General features: G+C 40.2%; 2 long non-coding RNA genes across 3 annotated transcripts; both read left to right on the forward strand.

The window, feature by feature from the left end:
* The first annotated feature begins 1,099 nt into the window (after positions 1 to 1,099).
* LOC125555811 lies at positions 1,100 to 1,699 on the forward strand. Its single transcript, XR_007304876.1, has 3 exons — positions 1,100 to 1,376; positions 1,489 to 1,558; positions 1,637 to 1,699. It is a non-coding gene; the product is annotated as an uncharacterized LOC125555811 (long non-coding RNA).
* A 1,802-nt stretch (positions 1,700 to 3,501) lies between these two features.
* LOC125555812 lies at positions 3,502 to 4,621 on the forward strand. Of its 2 annotated transcripts, none has more exons than XR_007304878.1 (2): positions 3,502 to 3,616; positions 4,321 to 4,621. It is a non-coding gene; the product is annotated as an uncharacterized LOC125555812 (long non-coding RNA). The 2 variants fall into 2 exon arrangements; XR_007304877.1 differs by having other exon boundaries at positions 3,509 to 3,616; positions 4,296 to 4,621.
* Positions 4,622 to 9,413: the final 4,792 nt, after the last annotated feature.

Consider the following 9,413-nt stretch of genomic DNA (forward strand, 5'->3'; position numbering starts at 1 on the left):
GGTTAGATATGATGGGTGCGTGACAACCCATGCCTATAGGGTTGTTATGAGTCATCGGTCTGCGTCGGTTTTTCTGACCGGTTAGTGACCGGGCCTTTTGACCGGGCGTATAGGGGCGGTTTTTGGTGCTCGGATGTAGATGCTCTCTATTGTGGCGTAGTGAAGGTGGTTGGATCGACGGGTGAAGAAAAAGACAAACATTTGGAGGAAGACCAGCGACAATCGAGCTCGACTAAAACACACATTTCTTTTTAGTTAATCGCAATGGCACTCCCTTCAAATTTCCATGCATTGTGACCATACGAATACATTTTACTTCTATTATCACTATATTCAAAATAATATTAATTTAGGAAATTACCGAGATTTGTCTGGTTATTATTTCTTTATGCTCTCGTGGAATGGTAAAGAATTACTTCATCCGGTTTGTATGATGGGTATTCTCTGTTAGACATTTTAATCCCTTTGACGTGAAGTATTTTTGCTAACTGCATATATTGCTTGTGCATAATGGGTACGAGTTCAGGAAGATGTTTTTATTATACTTGCTCGAATTTCATGCCAGTGAAGATAAAAACAAAATTTCTGATATTGTGCGAGATTTCTTAAGTGCATAAATAGTAGATCTTAATTTGTAACAATTTTTAAGTTGGATAATCGTTCTATATGTATCCAAGGTCAAATTTCCTTTTTGCTATCAATTAACATTGCAAGTGAAGTGGGTTTAAATTGTTACTTGATTGGGCCCATGATATCTATTCTCTACACGTGAAATTTAACATGCTTTATATTTACATAGCTCCAGCAAAATATTTTAAAAGCCCGTGGCAACGCACGGGCATTCTACTATAATAACAGAGGATGGTGCTTGCAGTTGTTGTGGGTGCTGATGGTTCCCCTATCTTGGTTTCTTGGAATGGTGATTCAAGAAGGGACACCATCGTGTGGATGGACCATAGGGCTCTTGACCAAGTCGAGTGAATTAATTCTCACAGTTCACCGGTATTGCAATTTTATGGTGGGAGTGTATTTTACAGTTACCGGCGTTGATTGTATCGTATTGATTTACCTTCTAAAACATTTATGGGTAAATGAAAATCTACAAAAATCTTGGTTTATGTTATATAGGTGAGTTTCAACTCACAACCTCTCTAAGCTTGTAATAAGCTATGAGCTGAATTTCTAACAAGTTTACTTTCTAACAGCTAAATTAACTACAGCCCAAAGGCAGCAGCCTGTTACTATTTTATATCATTTGTTGTTGATTTGTTTTTTTTCAGAATTGCATTGGCAAATCATGAAAGGTGTAATGTTCACGGATTTTTGTTAGATGATCTGTTGGTCTGGTTTAATTTTAGCGAGCATGAGGCATCTGGGTACTGTTTATGAATTGATAGCGCACCTTGCTTAAATCCTACTAACAATTTTCTCAAGAATTCATACTAACAAGTGTCTTTGCTTTTTGTTTGATGCATTTAACATGTTCAGGAAACATGTTTCAAGGGCCTTGTTTGTCGATCTGGAGCCCACTGTTAGTAGATTATGGCAGTAAATCATAGTCAGTTTCCTTGTCTACACTTCATCATAGCCTCATATGTACTATTATATGATTGTTGCATTTCAATTTTTTTTGCAGATAGGTCATGTTGTTGGACGAGGGCGGGCTGGCGGAGGGCGTGTCGGCGGACGACGTGGAGGTCGTGTTCGGCTCCCTCGGCCGCATTGTCGGCATCGAGTTCGTGCGCACCAGCGGCCCTAGCTTCGCCTACGTCGGCTTCCACTGCCCCTCCCACAAGGTCATGACAAAGTTCTCCACCGTAAGCATCCACCGCCCATCAACAATCTCATTGTAACTATGTTTCTACACTTTGGCGGCACTTGATAGTAGTAAATTAGGGTTTTGTTGATTCTCCACATTAGCCCTGTGTGTTCAGTAATTTGAATGTAGAATTTTGTGTTAGGCGAGTAGAGCTTTACCAACTTAATAACAGAGGATGGTGCTTGCAGTTGTTGTGGGTGCTGATGGTTCCCCTGTCTTGGTTTCTTGGAATGGCGATTCAAGAAGGGGCATCATCGTGTGGATGGACCATAGGGTTCTTGACCAAGTCGAGTGAATTAATTCTCACAGTTCACCGGTATTGCAATTTTATGGTGGGAGTGTCTCCCCAGAATACAGATAAATAGTTTTGAATTATTTCTTAAGATCGGTAGACAACATTTGCTGTGTATTTTACAGTTACCGGCGTTGATTGTATCGTATTGATTTACCTTTTAAAACATTTATGGGTAAAGGAAAATCTACAAAAATCTTGGTTTATGTTATATAGGTGAGTTTCAACTCACAACCTCTCTAAGCTTGTAATAAGCTATGAGCTGAATTTCTAACAAGTTTCCTTTCATTCTTTTTTTTCTAGGGAAACTGGTGATGAAACCCGCAGCTTATCACACATGGAGCAGCGGAGGGAGTTAAAACCATGTGGTATGGAACCGTGTGGAAGGGGTGAAGTCTTTTGGGCGGAAAGTTTGGGAGACCTTTATGAAGAGAGCTACGCAAAAACAGGTTGAATGCTTATCCATTTCTCCTTTTTTTCACTAAAGGTGATGTATCATTTGTAGTTCTTAATTTTCTAATACGCCATTCTATACAACTCAAATAGGACACTTGATTGTGTTTCCTCGTCATCATCTATGTTCTGGTTTGACACCTACTTCTGCAAAGGCAAGCAGATCAGTTTTGCAGTTCATTTAATGTGACACTATTTAAGCTGTTAATGCAAAGTGTTTTCATGAGTGAACAAAGATACAATCGATTACCTAAGTGCTTTCTTTGTAGTTTTTTATGTTAGAAGCAAGATAATAAATGTATGTGATGTTAATTTCCAGTATTTCATTTTGTAATGGTGTTTACCTCCAATGTTTAGGAGTTAGGCTTGCTTCCCGGGACTCATGTTGGAACTTCACTTATGATGCTTATGCCGGGTGTCTTGGAGTCATGGAAAGTGTGCCAAATGCAGAGTTTAAAGCTGAAAGTAGGTGCCGGTTCCCCTATGTTTTTCTAAAGAAACTATGACTCCTTCTAAAGCTTCACATTTATTTATGTGAAACATTTGTCCCAAAGAAAGACGTAAAAACTTGTGTATTGATGCAATGATAGAGAAAAATAATATGTACAAGCCTAAGATAGGTACACAATGCACAAGATTATGTGGAGCATTTTTTCTGCGGTATTTGAGGAAGAAGCAATATTCCATTGCATGGTCTTGGTTTGCGGAACATTTACATGCCACATGGCTTTTTCAAAGAATAAGCTATTTATCCCTGGTGTTGGGGAACTATTTTTGTCTGGTGTAGTTTCCTTCATATATTTTACTTCCTTGCCAACGTCTCTATTAATTTTTGTATGTGGTTTGCTCTCCGCAATCATATGTTGGTTATGTTAAGTTAATGCTTTTATTTCTTGAAATTTTAATGCTTATCTTTTCATTGCAGATCCAGCGATGGTACCTGAGTTTTGGCTCAAGGAATGTGGCCAAAGTGCAACTGGCGCTTTACTTGATTACATTGCTCAAAACCATATTGCGGCTCCCTTTTCTTGCTAATCAAGCTGCTTCTGAAAGTAAGTTGCATGTTTCTCCCAATGTAGATTACCTTTTTCTGACATGATGTAGATTACCTTTGAGGATGTACCGTGTAAAGGTGTATACTATTCATCTCAAATTATCGAGGTGTGTCCATATATGAGTTGATGAAGAAGACATTGCTTTTGATGTCACATGAACAAAGTATGCCTTTTTCTTTCTGCCTTGAGTCAAAACACCCATATCCTTCCAGATTTTCATGGAAATTGGTTAGAGTTAATCTGTGCTTAACCAAGAATGTTGGCTATCTAGATCTTTTTTCTTTGTACATTATGTGATACCAAAAATGGTATGTCTATTTTAATTAGATTATACAGGTATGAGCGCACACCACGCCCTCCGTTTCTAAATATTTGTCTTTTTAGAGATTTCAAATGGACTACCACATACAGATGTATATAGACATATTTTAGAGTGTAGATTCACTCATTTTTCTCCGTATGTAGTCACTTGTTGAAATCTCTAGAAAGACAAATATTTAGGAACGGAGGTAGTGTAACACAAAGATCTCCGAACTGTTCAACCAGACTTCTTTTCCTGTCATGAATCTCAACCATCATTTATGTAAAATTAACATGCCCTTGACATATACATTGTGGTCCGAGTGATTATAGCCAGTTTCACCATTGTTCAGTTTACAACATTATGATATTGCAGATAATTATGGTGATGTTGTCCATAGGATTTCTTGTGCTTCAAATTTTGTTGATCGAAAGCGGAGTAAGGAGCCCATCTTTCATGGAATCATCTACAACGATGCACGACTGGATCGAATTGAAGAGCAAATATATTTTGGCGAGGAAGGACAAATGTTAATTAGGTTTCATTTTAATTAGGCTTCATCTTTGTTGCAGTCAGTTGATTTCAGAAAGTATTACATTCAGATTAGTTGAAGATAGACAAAAGCCTGAATTCTTATTAGCTGGTGGTTGAGCCATACAAACGTTGTTCTAATTTCTACAAGGCAAGTCGAGATTGACTTTAAAAACTAAGGATTATGCAGCCATAACCTGACATTAAATTAATTGAATTAGAGAATTGGAGGCTGGAGAAGTCGGTTGCACAGGGCAAAAAAGAAACAAAATTGGCTCATAGTCTGGGAAATATGATGGGCGAGCAGGTGTGTTGGGCACTCGTCAATGCGAGGCGTCACTGATCAACATACTAACACCCTGCTTTAGACCTAGCGTATCCAACTAGATGTGCATGCTCAGCAACCTCAAAGAGTCTGTTGGAGACACATTTGTGCATACCGGCGATGGCTCATGCGTCCTTTCACTTAATTAGAATTTTCTGCTTAATCATACGACTGCTGTTAGTTATTTTTGGATTCAAATTTAATTTGTGTAGAGTTCCTTAATGCACAATATGACAGATTAACTTGTTGTTTCAGTTCAGTTCGTAGGCGTAGCTTTCTCATTTGGTATGTGGTATACAATGTACTTTATCCATATGGTGACTTTTTGATAATTGTGATGTTACCACTTCTGCATTTAGTATGTCGTATATAATCTATCTGTATGATAATGGTTGTCATCTTGATTCTTGGATCCAAATCAAACGACACATGTGACAGCCGTGGCAGCCTCGGCCCGTGGTGGCCGAAAGGGCGCGCAACATGGAGGCATGGAGGTGAGGCAGGAGAGGTCGTGGTCAGACTGGTATTGCACTGAGTGTAGAGGAGTTTGGTGTATACGGTAATTCTTCCTACGTTGTTGTTATTGCTTGATGGTGAATCTAAAAGGATGGAGAAGAAAACCCTAAAAATTTGTGTGTGGATGTGGAAGGTTGGGTTTGTGAGCTAGGTGTGCCATTGATGTCAGTGGCGAAGTTGGATCGGGAAAGAAGAAGAACATGAGTGATTTAACGGTAAATAAGAAATCAATAATGCTGCTTGATGTGCATGATGATGTTCATATGATTGATGTTGAGCCTATACAATATGTATCACACCCGTTGCAACGCACGGGCAAATTGAATCTATTATGCTAACTTTTATGCCATGTTATTATAAGTATTTATGCCATCTTCTTATTTAGAAAACAGGTTAGTAGTAATTCTCTTTTCTCGCCTTTCTTATTACATGGACTCAACTAACAATGTGGCAATAGGTTCTATCACTCGGGTAAAGAGCGCACACAGCTAGACGTCCTATATTCCTTTAATCTAGGTAACCTACAACTTGGTCAATTCCAATTCCAATTTATTTTTGTTATCACTATATTTTTATATTATTAATTGAAATTATTGCAGGAATATGTCTAGCTATTTTGTTTTTCATTTTATGCTCTGGTGGAATGGTAAAGAATTGGTCAAGCCGGTTTGCGCGGTGAGTATTGTCCGTTAGATGTTTTAAGACCTTCGGCGTGAAATTTTCATATTAACTACATATATTGTTTGTGCAGGATGAGTATGAGTTGAGGAAGCAGTTTTTTTATTATACTTGCTAAAACATCATGGGAATGAAGTTAAAGGCAACTTTCATGATATTGATAGTTTTGTAATAGATGTTAAGGCCGAACATCGTTACATGGATATGTCGATCTTTCAAGAGCCCGTGGCAACGCACGGGCACTCTACTAGTGACTATAGATTGCGATCCAAATTTCTTGCTTGCATGAGAGCTCTTTATATTGTATGCATCCGTTGTTAATAAAAGAAACTAAATTGTATAATTTATAGAGCGTCCAGTTTTTCCTAAAGCAAATATGTTAATTGTATGGAATAGCGTATATTCCTGTTTATTTGTTTTGTTTATGTGCTTAATTGGACAACGTGTTGCTTTTCGGATGTACGTCGTAGAATGGAATCACGGTTTGTTTCTTCTCTTTGCTTTCTGGTTGTATGTCATATTGTCGTAGTCGTACGAAAAGACGTGTTTTATTTTTTGGGATATATGAGCAAGCGTAAGGATGTCAATTTTATCCATGGACATGGATATCCATGGATATTCGACCAGAATGGATAAGGTTTGGATATGCTTTTGTGTTCATGGGCGGCGTCCAAACCCGACCCGATTACTCGTGGGTAGGGCATAGATATAATCTTGTACCATGGATATACCCAAACCCGCCCCGATAGTATGAGTTAATGGGCAAAAATCTGCTATCCCTACTTCACAGCCACATGTCCCATTACAATTTTACACTTTGTTATCTAAAACATGCAAAACAAATTACGCAATCCCTGTTGTAACTTTTATTGGTTGATATTCAATCCTTTCCATAACATACTCCAACGCCCCTACCCTTATTTTTATCTCCTTGTTAAATTACTCGTCATTCTCATCTGTTAGAAAAATACTAAATGATCCTAGGTTGTTAGCGGACGTTCATTTACCACAAGTTGATGTTTATTATAAGTGAAGCCTAGCCTGCCACGAGGTTATGAATGGAAGTGCTTATGTTAACATTGTGTTATGTCTTATTTATATGTATCGAGAGGACCAATGGATATCCATCGGGTTTGGACATGGATATAATTTTACACCCGTGGATTTTTTCATGAACGGGCAAAGACTGTGTTTATGAATATGGATATGGATTTGATATTGTTCAACCCGATCCAAATCCAACCCATTGCCATCCTTAAGCAAGCGTGTGCAGGCAGCAGGCAAACCTCACCAAGCAATTTAAATTCACACGTCCGTTTCTCTTTGCTTCACGTCTAAAATCTGAAATATGCACGATCATAATAGCCACGTTTTATTTTCTTGGATAGCGCATGAAGCAACGGCAAAACCTGCATCATGACGCAATCGTGAATCACATCCATTTATTTGCTTCCTTATTACTTCCTTCGTCCCAAGACGTTTTTTAATACTACACTAGTGTTAAAAAACATTTTATATTATGGGACGGAGGAAGTATTTCTGAAATCACATGCCTTTAATTTCGTTCCTTTAAATCCTCTCTCTCTTTTCTTCCTTAACCTCTGACGCAACCTGAATCACATCAGTTTCTCTTTGCGTCCTTATTTCTAAAACACAAACCTCTCTATCCTTTCTTAGCCCCTCTCTCTTTCCTTATTCCCAAGACAACTTCCTAACTCCCGGGAAAGTCAATGGTGTAGTATAAACTGGGTGGATTAGATGTAAAGGGGTGATGTGGGATCATTTAAAACGTGAATTGACCTTCCATTTAACACACAACATAACTTGGCTTGGTGTTGGAGATAAACAACCGATCCAAAAATAATGTTGGCCCTCGCGTCGCTCTTCCTGGGTGACACGGGCGGCACCGCCGTACCCCAGCCTAACCTTCCCTCTCCTCCCGTCTATCCATCCCACCGTCGCCGGAGGACGCCGCCGGCGAAGCTAGTGCGGCTGACGGCGGCGGCAGGGACTCTGCTTGTGGTTGTTCTTCTTGATGTCACGAGGGCCCTGCAAAGAGATCGAATCAATCAAGCCAGATTCACTCGTAAGTACGTCTACTCGGACGTGCATATGTTGTTAGGCTGCAAATCAATCAAGCTGCCTGTGTGGTTGGTTGAGGCTAGCTTTGAACATATCGTGTGAGTTCTCATCAACGACAACGGCTTTGGGCGGCGCTCCATGGATTGGGATTTGTCTAGCCGCTGGTTGTCTGCCAGCTGCTTGTCTGGAGAGGATGGGCGGGCCTCTCTGCGCCGCTCTTACGCCTCTCAATCCGGTCAGACTCCATGCTTCTCCAGATGCAGATTGGGTGGATCGGGCTCCGTCTCATGCTGGGATGCAGAGGCCATCGCTGGTGTGGCTGACCTAACACGTTGTTGCCGGTTGGGCCCCACTGACGGCTGGATCATCTCATCCAGGCGGCGGCCTCGCTATTGATTACAGTGACCACCGAAAGGTCTTCCTGAGGGTTTCTCCCTCTAGATCCGGTGGTTGACTTAGGCGAAGTGATGCAAACTATGGACAATGGTTCGACGCAGAGGGGTGGTGGTGTAGCAGCGGCGATCACATATGGCAAGTAGCTGCTGGGATCGCGGAAAAGTGGTGGCGACAACACGTGAGTGACTTGATGGTGGTGCTACTCGAGCACCGAGTCTCGAGCTCCGGTGTGAAAGCCTAGGTGACCAAGGTTGGTTATGCCTGGCAATGGCGATGTTTTTACGTCGTTACCTTGTTGAAGGCATTGCTCGGATATGCTCAGACTGATTCTTCAGGGTGAAACCCTAAATCCTGAACTTGAGTGGTTGGATTTGGTGACGGCAGCGATTGATCATCGCTTCCTTCCTGAAGGCGTTGCTGTTGAAGAACCTCGTCATTCATGTGGTGCCATGAGATGGTTGGTGCGGATATGATCATTAATGTAGTTTGCTGATTGGATCTGGTTGCTTTGTATTTTTTCCTCGCTTATGCATAGCTTTGGTCTTATATGACTTTACTATTTCTGGCAGGTTTTTGTGTGCGTGCGTTAGTTTTGGCTGTGTGCGTCCTAGTTATGCATAGGCCGGGTGTGCTCATTGTGTTTGTATCCTCTTGATGCTCCATTTTGAGCCAATAAAATTCACCCTTTGTCGAAAAACTTAGCTTGGTGTTGGAAATATGCCCTAGATGCAATAATATTTGTATTATTATATTTCCATATTCATAGTTATAGAGTTTACATTTCATTCTATAACTACTATGATCCCACAATATGTGATTTAGTGGAAAACTCATATCCACGTGTGAAATGATAAACGGTTAATAAAAGGTTCCTAGTTTTGTCTCTAAGACTAGCTCAAGTGTTGTTGGTGATCATGTTTTCCGGATCTTAGGATATCGTTAAGTGCAACGATAGTCCTAAAACA

Source organism: Triticum urartu, chromosome 5, assembly GCF_003073215.2.
Source record: "Triticum urartu cultivar G1812 chromosome 5, Tu2.1, whole genome shotgun sequence".
NCBI lineage: Eukaryota > Viridiplantae > Streptophyta > Magnoliopsida > Poales > Poaceae > Triticum > Triticum urartu.